The 19807-nt window shown below is 41.6% G+C and overlaps 1 protein-coding gene across 3 annotated transcripts in view; it reads left to right on the forward strand.

Moving 5' to 3' along the window:
- The first annotated feature begins 8401 nt into the window (after window positions 1–8401).
- The window catches only part of RNF144B (ring finger protein 144B), a 113341-nt gene continuing 101935 nt past the window's right edge, over window positions 8402–19807 (forward strand). For 2 of the 3 annotated variants that reach the window (XM_059688743.1, XM_059688742.1), the window contains exon 1: window positions 8402–8651. The gene's annotated coding sequence lies outside the window, so the exon portion shown is untranslated. The remainder of the gene's footprint in view (window positions 8652–19807) is intronic. The other variant, XM_059688741.1, reaches the window with a different exon arrangement.

Genomic DNA, 19807 nt, shown 5'->3' on the forward strand with positions numbered 1-19807 from the left:
CCGGTCGACTGGTCAACTGGTCACTATGATGCGCACTGACCACCAGGGGCAGACACTCAACGTAGGAGCTACCCCCTGGTGGTCAGTGTGCTCCCACAGCAGGAGTGCCACTCAACTGATGGGCCTGTCCTGGCGGCCCATCAGCCCTCAGCAGCCACTCACTCCCTCAGTAGTCCTGCAGGCCCAATCTCCGGAGAATGGGCCAGGCACTGACAGACCAGCACTGCTGGCATGATCCTGACAGTGCTGCCGGCCTCCTGGAAGTCGGCCTCAAGCACCATGGCCACTCCCCCTCCTTAGACACTCCACAAGGAAGAAACGATATAAAAGCGGCTGCAGGTGGCTTCTGACACCGGCATGAATGTCAGAGGGATGGATCCAGATCCCAGGCCGGCAAGGGCATCCCATTGCCCACCTGGAGGGCTGATCATGTCCTGGCCCCCCTCACCTCCTCAGGCACCAGATGCAGGGCTCAAGGCTGGCGAGCAGTGCTGCAGTGGTGCGAGCCTCTCCCAATCAGGACTGACTGGGTGCAAGCGGGGGTCAGGATGAGCAGGAGTGGCAGGCAGGAGCGGAAGGCAGGCAGGAGCAGCAAGCGGCGTTGGATTGCCGGTTTTAGCCCAATCCCCACAGTCTTCGCCGAGGGACCCCACTTGTGCACGAATTCATGCACCGGGCCTCTAGTAGTAACATAAATAAATCAGCAGACATCAGCTATGTGTGGAATAGTCTTTGTAAAGTGTATTTCACCCAAGTGTTCATATTTATAAATAGCCCTTATAAATAGGAAAAATATAAACTATACTAAAGCACAATGGACAAAGAATATGAAAAGACAATTCACAGAGCTAAGATAAATGGTGTGTGTGTGTGTGTGTGTGTGTGTGTGTGTGTGTGAGCATACATCAGCATGACTAAAAGAACACAGAGAAAATTACTTCGAAGACACCACAGGCTGTTAACTTTGGTTCATGGGTGAGTGAAGGGCTGATGTGAGCGGAAAGTGGAAAAGAAATATTATGACACTCCTCTCACAGACTAGTGAGGGAGACAGGCCTGTGAACAGAGTGCTCCACAGGTGCCAAAGTGGAGGGATAAAGAGAGAGCTGAGGTAGAGGATGGAGGGAAGGCCTACATATCTGAAAAGAAATGACTCTGGGCAGTAACGTTTCTTCGGTACTGGCCTTACGAGATCATTAATTACATGCAACTAGTGACACAGTGACTTCCATGAGATAAATATAGTTATGTGGCTCAGGCATAGTGTGTGTTTAAAAATTATTGTGAGGCCCTTGGAAAAACGTGCTTTGCCAAGAGGTATCACGTGACTGCAATTACCACTTACTTAAAGTGGTCTTCATATTTTTAACCAAGTAGGATTCTTCTCCAGGGCCAAGAGGAATGCGAGGGATCCATGTAAGGGCCACTCACTTGTAAGAATGCTTTTTGCTACCATGTTAATATCTAGCTAAGCCTCTGCCCTGCTCCTTGTGAGGCTATATGTGGAATGTGCTGTGGGGAGTTGGGCTGAACCAACCCTCTTAAGACATTTGGAGGAGGATGTGGAGAACTTTACATGAAAAGTGGTAGATGTGGGAGGGAAACAGACTTTCCCAGTGTAGGCTTCTTCTTTTTTTTTCCCCCTTGGAGAATACAGAATAGGATCTCTCCCTCTCAAGGTCCCTGTTTTTCTCCATCCATGGCCTTAATTATGTCCCTTTGCTATGTTGCAGACGATAGGATTTGTTATTTCTATCTGGCTCCTGATTTCACTGGGGACTTTATAATTCACTGTTTTGCAGGAAGAGGGACGAGAAGAGTAAAAAGGAGAAAGCAGGAAAAAAAGGGAATCAGACATCTGTATTATAAGAGAAAACAGGTTTTTAAGGTGGCATTAAAGTTCTACTGGAAAATTAACATCTGTAATATTCCCACCTATGAGTGAGTTGGTCCCTGTAGAGTGGAATCTTAGTTTGAAGAATGAAGTTCCTCATGATTTAAGCCAAGAAATAGTTTGACTTTTACTTCAGGTGAATCCTCTGTGTCATGTAGGATATGGGGGCACAGTACTGAGCTCTCTGTGTCCTGCACACCAATCAGGACACTCTCTGGGATGACAGCTATGGGAACATTGGTGGGGGATGTTTTTTTTCATTGACTGTATGATATACAGGATTTAGAAGAGATGGTAATAATATTAGTAGGAGGATTAATGCAAACTTTGCAAACAAGGATTCCCAAGACTATTTCATCTGACTTTCTAGTGGAGAATCTTAATTCAGGGCCGATGCAGTCACTTTTTCTAGAGTTAGGGGATGAACAAGAGTGCTGAGAATCATGTTCCTCATTGGGCTCATAACCCCAGCTGGCCATGGTGTTGTAGGTGGGACGTTTAAAGTCTTGAACACTGACTCCTTCGGAATCTTGCTCTCTCGTTCAGCTCTTCCTCCGGGGTCATGACGGGTTCTTATGCGGCAGAATGGCAATGGCAGTTTGAGATTACAGTCATGCGCTGCTCAATTAAGGGCACCCGAGAAAAGTGTCTTTAGGTGATTTCATTGTTGTGCAAACATCACAGAGTTCACTTAAACCTAGATGGTATAGCCTACTGCACACCTTTGTCCGAGGCTACAAGCCTGTACAGCACGTTACTGTAAAACACAGCATGAGATTAAATCAAGCACAAGAGAAAATGTTGTAATCAAGAGATGGGGTGAACACGAGAGGTATGAGGCTGCGGCCATTATAACATGACGTAATTTTACAGCAGCCTGTTTTTATAAGCAGAAAGAGTGCACTCTAAGATAACAATAAAAAGTATAGTATAGTAAATACATAAACCAGTAACATAGTCATTTATCATCATCATTAACGTACGTACTGTACATCATTGTATGTGCCATGCTTTTATACAACTGGCAGCGCAGTAGGTGTGTTTACACCAGCATCACACAAACACGAGAACTGTGTTGTGCTATGACGTTACAGGGCAATAGGAATTTTTCAGCTCCATTATTTTTTTTGAAGCATATATATTGTAGAGTTTCTTGATTTTAATTTAAACTTATTTGCCACCAGTTAAAATAAAGGTCATTTAAAATAAGTATTACATGCATTTCAGTTTTTCCTAATGTAGCATTTAACAGATGTGTTTTTTAAAAAATATATTTTATTGATTTTTTACAGAGAGGAAGGGAGAGGGATAGAGAGTTAGAAACATCGATGAGAGAGAAACATCGATCAGCTGCCTCCTGCACACCCCCTACTGGGGATGTGGCTGCAACCAAGGTACATGCCCCTGACTGGAATCAAACCTGGGACCCTTCAGTCCACAGGCTGACGCTCTATCCACTAAGCCAAGCCGGTTAGGGCAACAGATGTGTTTTTTAAAAATTAAATTTATTGGGGGTGACACTGGTTAATAAAATTCTATAGGTTGCAATTTTACCATTCTATAATACATCATCTGCATATGGCATTGTGTCTTTACCACCAAAGTCAGTTCTCCTTCCCTTACCTTATATTTGACCCCCTTTACCTTTTACTACCTCTCCCAACCCCTTTTCCCTGGGTAACACTCATACTGTTGTCTGTGTCTATTTTTTGTTTGTTTCTTTGTCTTGTTTGTTCATTTATTGTTTTCAACTCAGCCCCATTATAATCTATGAGACCACAGTCACCTATGTGGTCTGTTGTTGACCAAAACATCTGGTGTGGCCCATGACTGTATTCTGGTCAGGATTTTCCTGTGGGGGTCCAGCTGGTTTTTGACTTGCTCTGTGAGATGTGGAGATGCTCTCGTATGTTAGAAATAGAACCAAAGGACATGTCCCCAGCTTTTCGAAAATGTTTGTTATCAAGTCTGAGGTAACTGGGTGATAATTTCTGAGTCATATTTTGACTTTCCATGAAGTTTGCCTTCTGTGCCAGCCTGAGCATATCTCTGGCATAGTTGCTATCACATTATTGTATAATGTTCTTAGTCTCGTTTTGTGTTGCGTCTTTCTCTTGGTTCTATACTCAGTACCCTCGATCAAGGCTGAACTGAATGTATAAGATGCAACAGAAAAAGGCAAATGAAATCACAGCTGCTTGGAAATGAGAAATCACCACACTGTCAGTGGTAGAGCACCATGACCTTTGCTTTAAGTTTTTTTCCAGTGAAGAGAGAATTGCACTGATTGCAGAGCAGGTTTCCCAATACTTGTGTTCTGTCATCTGATTTCTTGAAACTGAACAAATCATTAAAACTTTTTATGTTTTAACATGGGATATAACTGAGATGTCGCAGCTAAGTTACATAGCTTACATATTAAAGTAGATTAGGAGGTTAGTTTTAATAGCACAAGAATGAACCTTGAAGTTTCTTTGTTAAAGAGAAAACTTTTCCAAAGAAGAAATTTCACTTCTTGATTCTCTTCTTATGTAGGACTAGAGTGCATTTTACAGTATATATCTATTACCTGTTATCTACTATGGCATATATTATTATATAAGTATTTTATACATAGATACCTAATCTAGTAAATATATTTCTGTATAGTTTTGCCTCAGATGCAGGGAAAAATTTAAGTATGCTTTGGATTTATTTTGGTTTTGCTCTATATAACTTTAGGTACATTACAAGTTAACACAATTCCTACAGTTTGGATTACTTACCATTCATGTCAAGATTTTGTTTGCCTTTTCTTTAGGAAGGTCTGTAATTCTGATTAGGAAATTATTCTTTATTACGATGGTTAATGTGACTGTAATCTCTGGTGAAAATTTGTAATATTATGTCTCTTATTGCTTAGAAATATAAAAAACAATTTTATGGATTGCAGTGGTTGGACTCTACTTCTCAGTCTGGAATATCAAGTGTTACATTTATTATTCCAGTCTAAAAGGAGCAATTCCCAATACTTGAGGGCTGCTCTTTAAAAACTGCTACTCCTTTGGTTCTCTTTTATGATCCATTTCTTTTCCTTCCTTCTTACATGAATAACATTGACTGAGTTTTTATTGTGTAGCAGGATAGGGCCATGCTGAGCAGGTTGTGTACTGTACAATTCCAGATTTAGTGCCATCGGCCCTGTGCTAGCTAATGTACAACCTCTCATTTAACCTCACAATAACCTGTGAGATGAATATCATCATTCCTATTTTATAGATGAGAAAACGGAATTTGGGGTATGTTAAAACTTGTTTAAACTTATATGATGATGAATAGAGTTTGTATAGGTTCAGAGTCTCTGATTCTCTCAATAGCATGCCACCTTTTAATTTCAGCTCTTGGTCATCTCATCCATGGCTACCACGGAAATGATGGTCATTTCTAAAAGATTCTCTACCCCCAATCTCTCTCTGCTGCCAGCCTACTAGACAAATCTCCCACTATGTCCCTCAGGCACCTCAGATTCTGCACAATTACAATGGAATCATCATCATTTTCCTTACTGCTCTGCCTTTATTCCCAGTGTCAATTAGTGGCACCAGCACCCTGGGCTCTCCTCTCTCCCTTATCTGCCATATCCAGTCAGATCTATCAGGTCCTATGAATTCTGTTTCTGAAATCTCTCTCCACCTGTTCCCTTATTTTTCATGCCCTCATTCTTTTATTCTGAATGCACCCATTCTGTCTGAATTACAAAAAGCATCGCCTAAAGTCTCACATCTCTAGGCCTTTGCATTGGCTGTTCCCTCTGACTGCTTCACCTTTCTCCACCTTCCCCAATCAGCTACTTGAGGACTCAGCTTTTAGTTACTTTCTCAGGGATACCTTCCTTTATTCTTTTTCATCAATCCCTTTCCTTAAGTTAAATTATTTTTCTCTGTATTCCCTGGGCACGTCATGTCTAAGTCTATCATATCACTCATCAGAATACCCTGAGAATTGGTTTGCTTGTCTGACTCCTTTCCAGGACTAAGTTCTCTGTGGACAGGACTAGATCCAACTTATCTTTGTTTCCCAAGCTTCTAAGCAGCTTTTCTGGGAGGAGATAAAAAAATGCTTGAGGGAATGAATGATGCACACAGCGGGCTCATTAGGTGGATAGGAAAGCACTGTTCACACAATACTGTAGTGTTCTACCTGCTTATGTAGCCCAACTAGAAGTTGAATGCAATTTTTATTAACTTGCATGTTTGATAATAATGCTGATGTTCTTTTAATTATACAGTATATTTTTTTCTTCCCCCCCTGCTATTGACAACAACAGGCAGCTTGATTGTTGCTTAACCTATGTTTTCATTCATATTGGCAGCAGCTTCTTCCCTTACCCTGTTGATAAGGGATTATAACTCAATTGCATGGTAATTTCAAAAGTGGACTCTGTGTTGAACTTTGGTTTAAGGTGCCAAACTTTTGGCATCAACACTAATGAATAAACCTACCTCTTAGAAGGTGCTTTATTTACCTTTCTTGATCCCTTCAACGATGTTCACTACACCAAGAAAGTACCCTGAGATTGGTGATCTCAGAACCGCTACTGCTAAATTTGAAGTTAGCCATATGTGGGGGTGGTTTTCATTTTGCATGTACCTTTTCCATCCAAGGCAGGTTTAGTCTCATTCCAGCCCTGCTCCCTATCTGGTTCAAGCCAACTACTTAAATCTCCCTGGACATTGTTTCCTCATTATTAAAATTAAGCATTTGGAATAAACTAGCTAGGAGAACTTTTCAAACTCAAGGGTCCCATTGTGAATTCTCTTCCTGTCTTATTTCCCTTGTCCACTTTCCCTCCCTCCCCCACGAGTGGACGGGTCCTCCCGCCTGCCCCACCACCGCACACAGAGGTACACTGTGTTCTTCAGCACCTGGCTTTGACCTGGAGGTTTTCTTCAGCATGGAGGAAGTTGGGAAGCCATTTGCTATGTGCTCTTCCTTCAGGGGCTCTCCCTTCCACCAGGGTTGGAGAGTCCCTTCCTTGTAGGGAGCGCATTCCTGAGCGCAGTTGCAAAAGGAGAGGGAGGTTGCAGAGTGAGCACAGAACGATTCTTGTATCAGAGTAAAGGTTTTTCTAAACTGCCACAGATTTGGGACTGTGGTTTTGACCTCTGGAGGGTGTGGGGAGCAAGGGTATAATCTGTCCTAAACATTCGACAAATTAAGCGTCCAAGGTTTCAGAGTAAGGAAGGCACAGTCATAGTTCCCCCGCAGCTTCCAGATCACTTGGTTACATTTTCTTTGGTTGAGAGTACAAGCTCTTAGGTTACTAAGTGTCCCCACATAATCTGTTGGCAAAGCATTTCAAGCAAAATCGTTGTATCCTAAAGGTGTGCCAGTGTTTTATGAGGGAAACTAAGAGGGTCGTGATTTCATTGGCCTGCGTTTCCATTTTACCATTCGACACAAAAGGACCAATCAGCTTCAAGGAGTTCATCACCACCAGCCAGTCTTACATGGAGTGTTAAAGGGTCTTCTTTAAAGGAAAAGAAGAAAAAAATATATGAACAATAAAATGGCAATAAATACATATCTATCCGCCATTGAATCTAAAAAACAAACTAAGCGAACAAGCAGAACAGAAACAGACTCAGGTGCAAGGAACATGTTGAAGGTTGCCAGATGGGAGGTGGTTGGGGGAGGGGGGGATGGGTGAAAAAGGTGAAGGGCTTAGGGGTACAAATTGACTGGCACAGAACAGTCATGGGGATGTAAGGCACAGCTTAGGCAGTGACGGCGAACCTTTTGAGCTCGGCGTGACAGCATTTTGAAAAACCCTAACTTAACTCTGGTGCCGTGTCACATATAGACATTTTTTGATCTTTGCAACCATAGTAAAACAAAGACTTATATTTTTGATATTTATTTTATATATTTAAATGCCATTTCACAAAGAAAAATCAACCAAAAAAATGAGTTCGCGTGTCACCTCTGACACGCGTGTCATAGGTTCGCCATCACTGGCTTAGGGAATACAGTCAACACTACTTCAATAACTAGGTACAAGGTATATTTGATGAGATGTGCATGGAAAGTATTTCTAAAAACAGTTTTCCGGCAAGGTGGGAAGGCCGGTCTGGGCTGTTGGAAGTCGGAGAAAAACGTTTAAAGAGCTGGGAAGGAGGGAGACAAAGGTGCCCGCGGAGGGCCCCATGCCGCAGAGAAGCAGCACGCTCTGGAGGCCAAAGGTGGCCGGGCCGGCGGGATGAAGGACAGTAGGGGCTGCTGCGGGCGCCCTGCTCCGGGGTCTCCGCGGCGGCCGTCCCAGAAGACGGGAGGGAGGTCCTGCCTAGCGGAGCCTGCGGCGGGAGACGGGGTTGCTCCGCAGCTCGGGGGCGGTTCGGACAGGGTTAAGACCATCACCTGCAGTTGAAGTGCGGCTCGGATGGGAAGTAGGAAGTGCCGCGCCTGAGCTTCCTGTATAAATAAACGCCCGGCTCCTGGCGCTGCTGCTGTTGCTGGCGAGCTGCGCCCCACGCTCTGCAAGGCTCCCGGCACCGCAGCAGCTCCCGAGGCGGGAGGCGCTTGGTGATAGGTCCTCCTCCGCCGGCCCGGCAGGTCCGGGAGCCCAGTGCTGTTACAGCCCCGCAGAGCGCAAAGCTGTCAGCCGCAGAGCCCGGAGGACGAGGGAGAGAACGAAACGGCTCCTCTTCCCGGGGGTGCGGTGTGCGAGCTGGAGGCTGCCGAGAAGCCCGGCGGCTGAGGACTCGAGCTCTTCGGCCAGGTAGGTCTAGCTGGCTTTTCAAAAGCTGCAGGCATTCCAAGACCCGGGGGGCGTTGGACTAAGAAAAGGAAAAAGGGCAAGAAACTATGATACCATGGGTTTTAGCGTTATGTCCTGGGTCTCGTGCGTCAACCATACAGAATTGAATTCACTCTGAATGCCTTTAAACACCTGTTAACTTTTAAAAAATAGATGTCTTTGTAAAGGTAAAAAGAAGCTAGTTTAATTTCTACTAAAACAGTCCACCGAATGCATTGGAAAATTCAAGGTTAGATCAAACCTCCCCATGTCTTAAAGGGAGACCAAAAGTTGGCATTGCCTCAGCTATTTACCTTCTGTTACTTGGAAATGCACAGCAATATGTTGACACACACAGATATTAACAAGCTGTTATATTATCTATGGGTTCTTGGCCATACATTATGCAGATTGTTTTGTCAGGTAGTTGCTGATAAAACAAAGCGAAACTCCGATCTTATACTGCTGTGCTCAAATTTAAGTTAAAATGAAACTGGCTCCTGCTGCTTCAGCAGAGAAAAGGTATTTTAGCTTACCCTTTCCAGGGTACCTTTTGCTTTTGTTGTGAGTTTCCGTGATTCGGCTGTAAGTCTACTCCTGATGCCTGTACTTACATTCAGATCTCTCAGAAGTGAATTCTTTCGGGGAAAATGTTCTCTCCCTTCATGCATCCACTGTAGTCACTCACTGTCTCCTTTCTGCCGCACATGGATCTTATCAAAACATTAGCTGGGGCTCCTAACAGGACTCTCCCCTGCTTCTCTAACTTGACACTTCTGGATGTGTATTTGAATCTAGCCAGGTATGAATTAAAGAAAAACGTATCTAACATGTCTGAAGCAGCAGATTGGGGGTGTCTAAGCAGAAGCAAAATAAATGAACTTTGAGATGACTCAGTTTTTAGGGTGTGGGTAAGAGGAAGAAGAAACCCGGCCAGTCTTCACTGAGTTGCTGGCTAATGAGAGTATTAGGCTGCTGCAGCTTTCACTGCGATGAGCCTCTTGACCCCCGGTGCTTTTCACCTCAGATTCCTCTGCTGGTTCCTCCTTCTCTTTACTCTGTCCTCCCTTCCCAACCCTGTCTTCATGAGGAGAAGGGGGCGGGAGGGAGGAAAAGAATGATAGCTATAGCAGACCCACAAAGCCATTTGGAGAGAATTGTATTAGGAAATCCAAGGCCACATTTTCTCCCAACTCCTCCTTCCTCTTGCACACCTGCGACCCGTATTTTAGTCTTTGTAGTGGCATAAACTGCAAACAATAGGAAAGGAAAAAAAAAAAAAAGAAAGAAACCTGTTTTAAAAAGTAGCCTCTGACTAATGGAAACGGCAAACTTGTATAGAGAATGTAAAAAAGTATTGAGTTGCTGAATTGGGTTGCTTGGCTTTTTATTTAAAACAAACAAATAAAACACTCAACCAAAAAGTCCCCCAAACCAATCACCCTAGATAACTTGCTCCTACACTACTACTGTGCTGGAAGTGAGGCTTAAATGTGGTCAAACACTGTCTAAACTCAGAGTTTTACAAATATTTACAGTCATCTATGCCAAATATCTCTGTGCTGAGCCCCAAGAACATTCTCAGCATTCAAAAGCCTCATTCTCATGAATGGTTTCAGTTCATTGGCAATTTAAAGGCATTCAGGCTTCCAAACTAGGTCAGTTTAAGACATGTCTTTACAAAAAAATAGTTATTGGGTCTCCCAGGTTATGACCAAGTTTTCTCAGTCAAACTCTGCAGCAGAGAGAGAAGTTATGTTCTATCTGGAAAAGAAAAAAAGCTTATTTTGTCTTTATAGGTCTACATTTAGCTTCCTGGAAACTTGCTTTCTCTCTAATAATATGAATACATTTAATCTGAGAAAGCATATTTACATTTTTTTTTCCTGAAAAGTAGTTTCAGTATTTTAGATGTTTAGAAACATTTCGAAGGAGACCAGAATCATTTCTGTGTAGTGTTTCTACTAATTCTGGCTTGTGTGTTGCCCCTGGCCTTGCCTAATGACATTACTTTCTTGTTAAGTGAGGTGTGCAGTGTTTGAAATCTCCAGTTTGAAGTAGAGGTCAGGAATCATGCTGAACCCAGATGCTGATGGAGAGACAAAGTCCAAATGGTTTTGGGGCTAAACTTACTTTGTGCAATTGATTATTTTGGAGATGGGAAAGGGGCCAAGCTGCCCGGCAAGTCATGCTTTCCACTTTGGGCTGTGCTGAGTAGGTGTCTGCAGTCACGGCTCCTGAGTGCTCAGACTTTCTTTCAGGGATGCCTGCCTTAATAGACAGAAGTTCCTTAGCTACAGTAAATTATCAATATTTTCAGTGTTTGAATTGCTGGGAGTGAACAGAGATGAGAACCAGGCCTTTAATATTTTCTTTCTCCCATGTACATTCAGAACACTTATCTACTGTAGTATTGAGTGCCTACTGTTTGCCAGGTGTATGCTAGGTGCTGAGGATATAAAGATGTGTAAGATGGCCTCTGGCCTGAAGGAAGTCACATAAGCTTGGAAGTGACTTTGAACTAGAGTGGTAGTTCTCAATTCATGTTGTTTTACCTGAGCATGAAAAATACTTTGATGTTTGTCATCTCAACCATGGTTTCTCTGATATCACCTGAGCATTCAGCCATTTGAAGAGTCATAACAACATCTATTTAATTATTTTTATTTAATTTTTTTTTCATTTTTAGGTATATGTGGGGGAGTCTTGTACTAACTTTTACTTTATTTTTTTAAAAAATATATTTTTATTGATTTCAGAGAGGAAAGGAGAGTGAGAGAGAGATAGAAACATCAATGATGAGAGAATCATTGCTTGGCTGCCTCTTGCACACCCCCCACTGGGGACTGAGCCTGCAACCCAGGCATGTGCCCTTGACCGGAATCGAATTCAGGACCCTTTGGTCCACAGGCCGATGCTCTATCCACTGAGCCAAACCAGGGCCTAACTTTTATTTTTATTAACTTTGGCATTTGCTATTTACTTGGTCAATTATTACTTCTAAACCCAATGAGTCATACTGTAGTAGTTATTTAAAAATGGAAAACAATACAATAAAGAGAGTAAAAGTAGCCGATGCTTTTGCAACATGGAATGAGAAGCTTCTCATGTACGATCAGATCCCTTCCTTGAATTGAAAGCACAACAACCTAAGTGAGATGCACTTCTCTTATTTATGGCTAGAACTACCTGATCACATGACTTGTAGTGTCTATTAAAGAACATACTTGTAAAGCCATGTCTCATTGGTCTCTAATTCCTCTGTAATCATGAGTTTGAGTCCTAGACCTTTTGTCAACTGCATTTTTGTCTTTTTTGGAAAGATAGAACAAGACATCTCATTTCTCTCTCTGCTGGACTTGTGGCTGAAGCACTAAACCCACAAATTGTCCTCTGTTTGATTACATAAAACTAACTGTTGACAACCTCCTCAACTAGCTTACTGTTTATAAGTGAGGAGTGGGTTTCATCACCTCTATGTCCCCAGCACCTAACATCTATGGGATTCAGTTCTTTGTGGGTTGACTTTATTTCCTGTATTATTGGTTCCTTAAGAGACCTATTTGGCAAAGACATAAAAAAAAATACACACCCTGCACTTTACTTAGTGTGGCATGGAGGAGATTCCTTTTTCAAACTTGTTTAAAATTTCGTTCTAATTAAAATTTCTATATGCAACTTTCATAGGAGAGGTTAATATTTACATATGCTTTTATTCACTTGGAGAAAAAAAAATTGATTTAGAGATTTGTGCTGTGGTGACTGTAATTTGCTGGTAATGCCATGACCCAAGACGTCAACCCTTCTCTTGCTCTATGGGCCCGCCTGAAATAACACTTCTCCTTGATCTGTTAATTACATCACTGTCTGACCTGCCTTGAAGCGGCATTCCTTCCTGCTCCTGAGCTTTGTTGTTATGCCAGGCAGGGGGAAGAAAATCATTCAGCAGGGCTGTATGAATAATTGTGTGCGGCCAGGGAGCCATGGATTGAAAAAGGGGCGGGCAGGGCACATGGTGTCAGGGAGGGAGCTCCCACAATGAATATAAAGTTGCAATGCCAAAAATATCATTGACCTGTGATTCTCAAATTCATTCCCACCTTCTTTGATATGTTTTTATTGTTAGGAAAGCTCAGAACAGATTTCCTCCTCTTGGGCCTTACCCTGTAGTGATAATGAGAACATGAAAAGAAGGCAAGAAAAAAGAAATGTGCTTTTCAGAAAAAGGATCAGCATTTTTGTCATTGTTAAAACTTGACATCTCAGATGCTCTGTACTTTACAGGGTTTAGAGTTAGTTTATCACAATGTCATGCTCTTTGTTGCCCATGATCTCATCTCTCTTTCCACATATTTCACCTGTATATTTTGTAGGGGAAAAAATTGGATCTTATTATTCTCACCATTAAAGAATTGTAATGGTATGTGATGACAGATGTGTTAACTAACGTTATTATGGTAGTCATTTCACAAAATATACATATTAAATCATTACATTGCACATCTTCAAATTACACAATGTTATGTATCAACTAGAGGCCTGGTACACGAAATTCTTGCATGGGTAGGGTCCCCAGGCCTGGCCAGTGATCAGGGCCGATTGGGGCCTTCTTTCTCTGGCTGCTGGCTGCTGGCTGCTGGCCAGGGTCTCCTTCATTCAGCGCTGCCCTCTGGTGGTCAGCGCACGTCATAGCAAGCAATCAAACTCCCGGTCTCCTGGTTGAACTCCCAAGGGGACACTTTGCATATTAGCTATATATATATATATATATATATATATATATATATATATATATATATATTCTCAATAAAGCTGGAAAAATTAAATCTTATTAAAATGGCTGTAACAGACTTTATTCATGCCCTGATTTGAAATAGCAAAGTGACTGTCTAGAACAGCGGTCACCAACCTTTTTGACCTCATGGACCACCAGTGGTCTGTGGACCACCCATTGGCAACCGCTGGTCTAGAAAACAGGTTTTGCTAATATTTAAGATGCCTATCCTAATGGAGTGTCTGTCCTTTCCACACACAAAACAAGTTAATAGAGATATATTATCATATCAGTTCCATTTTAGAAGATAATGCTCTTCAAGTTACAAAGTGAAATCTTATTGCCATCCTGAAAACTGATGAGACAAAGATGTTAAAACTAAGGAATTAAAGACTGAAGTATTTTTCAGTTTTTAATTTCCTCTAAATGAAGTTTTGAAACAGTGGGGAAGAGAACAGAATTTCCCTCCTATCGCATGAGGCATGGTGATAAACAGTGTTTCTCAACAATGCTGCTACCTCCCAAAGCCTAAGTAGGTGAATATTTACTTCTATCACATCTAAGAATTAAGCATTTCTTGGGTTTGTTTAGTCTAGAGAATAATTTCTGATCTATTTTTTTTTTTGTTAAATAATGATGAAGTGTCTTCTGTGTGATGCCATATATCTACTCATTGGCCTTAAGCATTATTCTTTTAAAAAATAATTAAATAGATATAAAATATACTTGAATAATTGCATTTCTCTAGCTACTAGTGAGGCTATGTCCCCTTTTGTTCTTGCCCTTTCAGGGCACATATTAGAACTGTTTTTCTGATATTATTGGATGTGCACTGGTTCATCTAGTCCTTGAATAACCAGAGAGTGGGTCAGTCAAAGATGTAAGCCAGGGGTAGAACCATAACACTGGCCACTATGGAGGTCATCATAAATCCTTGTCTCACTTAATATCAATACTGCTTATAGCCCTGGCTACTCTACCAGCCAGCTGGTCTACCCTCCATTCCAGATTGTATTTAGGGTAGCACTTTAGCAAATGGCTGATGAATGTCTGCACTCTATTAGTGAGTTTTTGAGTCACCAATAGCTTCTATTAAGAACATAAATCAGCAGCTAAATAAATCACTGTATTGGGCAGAAGCGCCAAGGTGAATACAATGCTGATTTTCAGATTGTGTTGAGTGGAAGCTGGTTGCCTGGCATGTCATTTTTAGTTGGTATTGGGAGAGCTTTCCTAACAAGGTCTTTAGATTGCTTTCTCTTTTTGCTCTATTAGAATATTGGCTTCCTGAGAATCTCATGATAGAAGGCAACTCTTTAGCTGTACCTTCCCACCACCTATCCTTCCTGAAAACACTTCCCTTTGTTAGCTCCCTCTTATAGCCATGCATTCATATATTTTATTCCAGCTACCTCACAGGGTTGACTCAGTCTTGCCTGAGCATGTACACATTTTTTTAGAGCATTTGCGTATCTCCCTTTCTGTTTTGTCCCTTGTTCTTGAATAACTCCTAGGCTTTCATAGCATAGCCTGGAACTAAGATTTGAGCACAGGTCTACTGGATTTTTACATACATTAATATTCTGTTACATCAGTAATATCTAGTTCAGTGCTTCTCAACCTTCCTAATGATGCAACCCTTTAATACAGTTCCTCATGTTGTGGTGACCCCAATTTCATTGTTACAAATTGAACATAATTAAAGCATAGTGATTAATCACAAAAACAATATGTAATTATATATGTGTTTTCCGATGGTCTTAGGCGACCCCTATGAAAGGGTCATTCGACCCCCAAAGGAGTCGCGACCCACAGGTTGAGAACTGCTGATCTAGTTGTTTCATTTTGGTAGCTTTCTATTTCTCTTAGTCCTTTAATCATGCTTTGCCAATTTATCTAAGTTTTAAAGTTTTGCAGAAGGGTGTAAAAAGTCCTAAATAACTAGCCCTGGCTGGTGTGACTCAGTTGGTTGTGTGTGGTCCCAAGCACATGCATGGGTTGTGGGCTTGATCCCCAGTAGGCGACCTGCAGGTGGTAGCTGATGAATGTTTCTCTCTCTTCCTTTCTCCCTCTTCCTTCCTCTCTCTCTAAAATCAATAAAAACATATTTTAAAATTTCCTAGATAACTAGATAAGTATCCTAGTAAAACATTATCCTTTGTAATTATTCTTTTGTGCAATGGAATAACTACTATGATTTTAGGTGGTTATACAGGCATAAATACATTAGTTAAAAATGCTTTAAATGTTGACTCTCCCATTCTTTGCATTTTTGGAGCAGATTGCTTTTTCAGGCAAATTTCTTATACATCCTATGCTCCCAACACCGCTTCTGAAGTATTCCTTTCTTTGGCAATTCCAATGAAAATACATGAGGGAAAAAGTGGCTCTCCTGTTCTTTCCACAAGATAGTATTTGGTGCTCATATAATGAACACTGTTAGAGCAAGAGACACTCATAGAGTGGATGGAAGTGCTGTCTCCCCTTGCCTGGAAATTTAGTGCAAAATCAGATGCTTTAGGGTGGTTTTCCTTCTATGCACACCCCAGCCATTATCCTATCCGGTGATTACAGTTAAGCAAGTGATAATTTTACCACCTCTGACCACTCACCCCAATCCTACCATTGATTTTAGAAAGTTTAAACCTGAAGGCAGCTGTCATCTTTCTCCCTCCCCTCCCCTCCCCTCCCCTCCCCTCCCCTCCCCTTCTCTCTCTGCTGAAATTCTTTTTTTCATTGGGTCTGTCATACCCAGTAAGAAGTTCAATCACATTAGTAATAATGGTAAAAATAATTATAAAAGTTACTGTTTTAAATCAAGCAGGAGAATAGAACATTCAAGTGACTTATTGTAGGTAAAACGTGAAGTATGAAGCAAAATAAGTTGAACAAGAATGAGTTACGGGCTCTCTAGAAGGAAGACTTTTCTTGCAAACCGGAGGGCAGTGGTGCATTGTCAGTGTACCTATGAGCATGTGGTCGAATGAAAGGGTCAGGAGGGATTGTGAGTGTGTTGCCAGTCTTCCTGTGGGCACCTCCTCTGAATCTCATGCCATTTATTAGTAGTGTTTCTACTACTGGTGAGTTTCTACTATTGGTGGTTTCCTGTTGTGGAGACTGGTAAGTCCAACAGGACATACCAGTAAATGAAGAAACACAAGTACACTGTTTAGCCAGCCATTCTCAAACATCTCAAGTGCTCTCTAATAATTCATTAGAGAAATTAGGATTCTCCTGATTATTGCTTGAAGAGCTTGCTTTCTAATAAATCAATGGTGAAAGGGTTTCTTATTTGATACTCTTTTTTTTATGAAGTACCCACCATGTGTCATTCATTTTTAACATATTCTCTATTGGTTTTACCCAGAGTGAAAACCAAAAGTCTGATTTTCAAACTGTATGGTTGCCGGGAGCCGGTCCATCCTTGCTGTGTCAAGGGACCTGGCATATATGGCATACGGTTCTTAATATGTTTGCTCACCTTCTTGGCGCTGTGTTTTAACCAAAGTCACCTCTCCAAGAAAGGTTGAATCCCCAGGTAGGGATTTTCCCCTGAAGTTAGGGAGGGAATAAAACCCCTCAACTAAGTGCCAGGCGGGTAATTAATCCCTTTAACTATGAACAATCATGCTTAAACTACATAATCTTTTCTCCCTGGAACGGAGATAAGAAACGCCCTAACCTTTGTAATAGAGATTGATAGGATTGAATCAACTGGTATAAATACAGTTGTAACAAGACAGAAAGAGACAGAACTCAGAACAGAATCAAGAAGACAGAACCTACACGGAGCCTAGAGACAGAAGAACTTCGCTGGAGAGAGCATGCCGGAGGATCCTGGAGAGGGACTGGCCTCGGAGCCTAGAGACAGAGCCTAGCGGGAGAACATGGCAAGGGATCCTGGACTGAACCTGACTACAGAGATTGGCAGGAGAACCTGACTGGAACCTGGACACTGAACCTGACTGGAGAGCCTGGACAGAACCTGGCTAGAGAACCTAGGGAGGGAACATGGCTACAGAACCTCGCTGGAGATCCGAAGCAGAACCTCTCTGGAGATCCAGACCAGAACTTGGCTGGAGATCCTGGCTAGGCTGCTGATCAACTGAACGCTGTCTCCGTGTCCTTCCTTCTTTGCCGACTCCGTCTACACCTTTGGGGACCCCTGGACCCGCTGGGGCTGGACCCCGGCATATGGTGAAGCTTTCAGCTTCTGCGATGGTGCCTGGGGGCTGCTGAGGGAAAGGTCAAAGGGACCTGGCCTGGCCTCCCAGCATTGCTGCAACCAGCATGTGTCTACCTTATCTCTTTTATACAGTGATGGTTTACTTATGATTTTGTTTTCATAAAATTCCAACACTTTAAAGACATTTGAAAGCTACCACTTTAGGGAATTGGTGTTATTGTACACAGTAAAATAAATCACTTCTTTTTGAAGAATTATTTGGGATTGTTCTCATCTCAAAAAGATGAAATGTGTGATTCTGTCTTCTCTCTCACTGAGTCACAGATACTGCCCAGATTGGAATGTTTCAGATTCCTTCCCTTCCCTTCCCTTCCCTTCCCTTCCCTTCCCTTCCCTTCCCTTCCCTTCCCTTCTCTTCTCTGCCCTGCCCTTTTCTTCTTATTTTTAAACAAAACATGTCTCTATAAAAAGTTTTTATGTCAAAAATATTTTTATGTATAAAAATATTTTTTAAATTTATATATATATATATTAAACCATTTTATTGAGGTCTGATTGACAGACAAAAAGCTATACATATTAATGTATGCAACTTGATGAGTTTGGAGATAAGAATACATCCGTGGAACATCACGATGCCTGTAGTTAAGAATACTGTATTATATACTGAAAAATTAGTGAAAGGAGTAGATCTGATGTTCTGTGTTCTCATCACACGCACACACACACACACACACGATAAATAAAGAGGGTAGGAGGCAACTTTTGGAGATGATGGATATATTTATATTTTTATAACTGATTTTATGCTATAGGCTTGTAACTCACAAAGTAAGGAGTAACAACTTTAGTATATAGTAAGAAACAAGATTATGTTTCAAATGGCCTCGATTAACATAATTTCTAGTTCTGTCTTCCAAAGAAAACTATTTCTAAGCTATACCTTCTCAAAGTATTCAATTATGTCTTTGTTTTTTGAGAACATTACAAATTTGGCATGTTTAAGGTCTCCTTCTTAAGAATAATGTAGATTGAGACTGAGAAATTGATTTTCTTGAAGAATACCTTGATCTCTTGTTAGGTTGAAACAACAGGACTTATCTCTTCACAACAGCTTTCCTCAGATGGCGAAGAAGTGTAATTGACATTGTGGTGTGGGATGGTTCTGGCCTGTGTCATTTCCCATCTTCCCCTCAGGAAGTATTTACAGGCTAGATTTCTTGTTGTTTGACTTGGGATTTGTCCTTTATTGGGAGGAAGATAATTCAGAATATTTTGTGTAAACAGTGTTAGGGAAACAGAGATGAGAAAACAGCAGTTGAGGGAGACTCATGAGCTCTGTGTGCTGTGGGGAGTATTGGAGAACAAATGGGTTATAGTTTCCTAAGCATAGACTGGGAAGAGGTAACATCATTCATTTTAACCCCTAATTGACCCTAAAGAGATTTTTTTTAAACTTCAAAGTCCTGAATTTGATATTCAGGTTGTTTTGTATTTTATTTGCTCTTAGATGATAACTCATTCATAGTTAATCTAATAAGAACATTGTGTCCTGAACCTTATTGGGTCTTTCCCAATCATTAATTAGCATCCTGTTTATTTTTAATCAAGACATCTATTGCCACTCAGGGAGTAGGGGGAAAACCTTGAGTAGTAGAGTTAGTCATTGTTAACTATTTCTGGTATGACATTAAGCAAGTCAGTGCAGTTAGATATCATAGATTATGTCTTTCCAACTGATCCAATTTGTTTTCCCTTCCATTGTTTTAGTATTTTATACCTATACATTGAGACATCAGGCACCGTAGTGCTATGTAGTAAATGCTGAACATGTAATTTGTTTTGCCAAAAAGTTGGGAAGAAAAAGACTGGTTCTCATACGGGAGAGTGTATTTATAATTATTTCTATGGCAGAATCTACATATATAAAAGCCTAACCATTCAACCATCTGACTGGTAGCTATGACATGCAATGACCACCAGGGGGCAGATGCTTCGAATGGTAACTATGACACGTACTGACACCAGGGGGCAGACGTTCAATGAAGGAACTGCAGAGTGACAGCAACTTTGTAGAGTGCTCTCTCACATTTTGGGATTCTTTGGGGGATGTTAGACTGCCGGTTTTGGCCCCGAAGGCCAGGCTGAGGGACCCCACCTACCGGAGGGACCCCGCTC

This window comes from Myotis daubentonii, chromosome 3 (assembly GCF_963259705.1).
Source record: "Myotis daubentonii chromosome 3, mMyoDau2.1, whole genome shotgun sequence".
Taxonomy (NCBI): Eukaryota; Metazoa; Chordata; class Mammalia; order Chiroptera; family Vespertilionidae; genus Myotis; species Myotis daubentonii.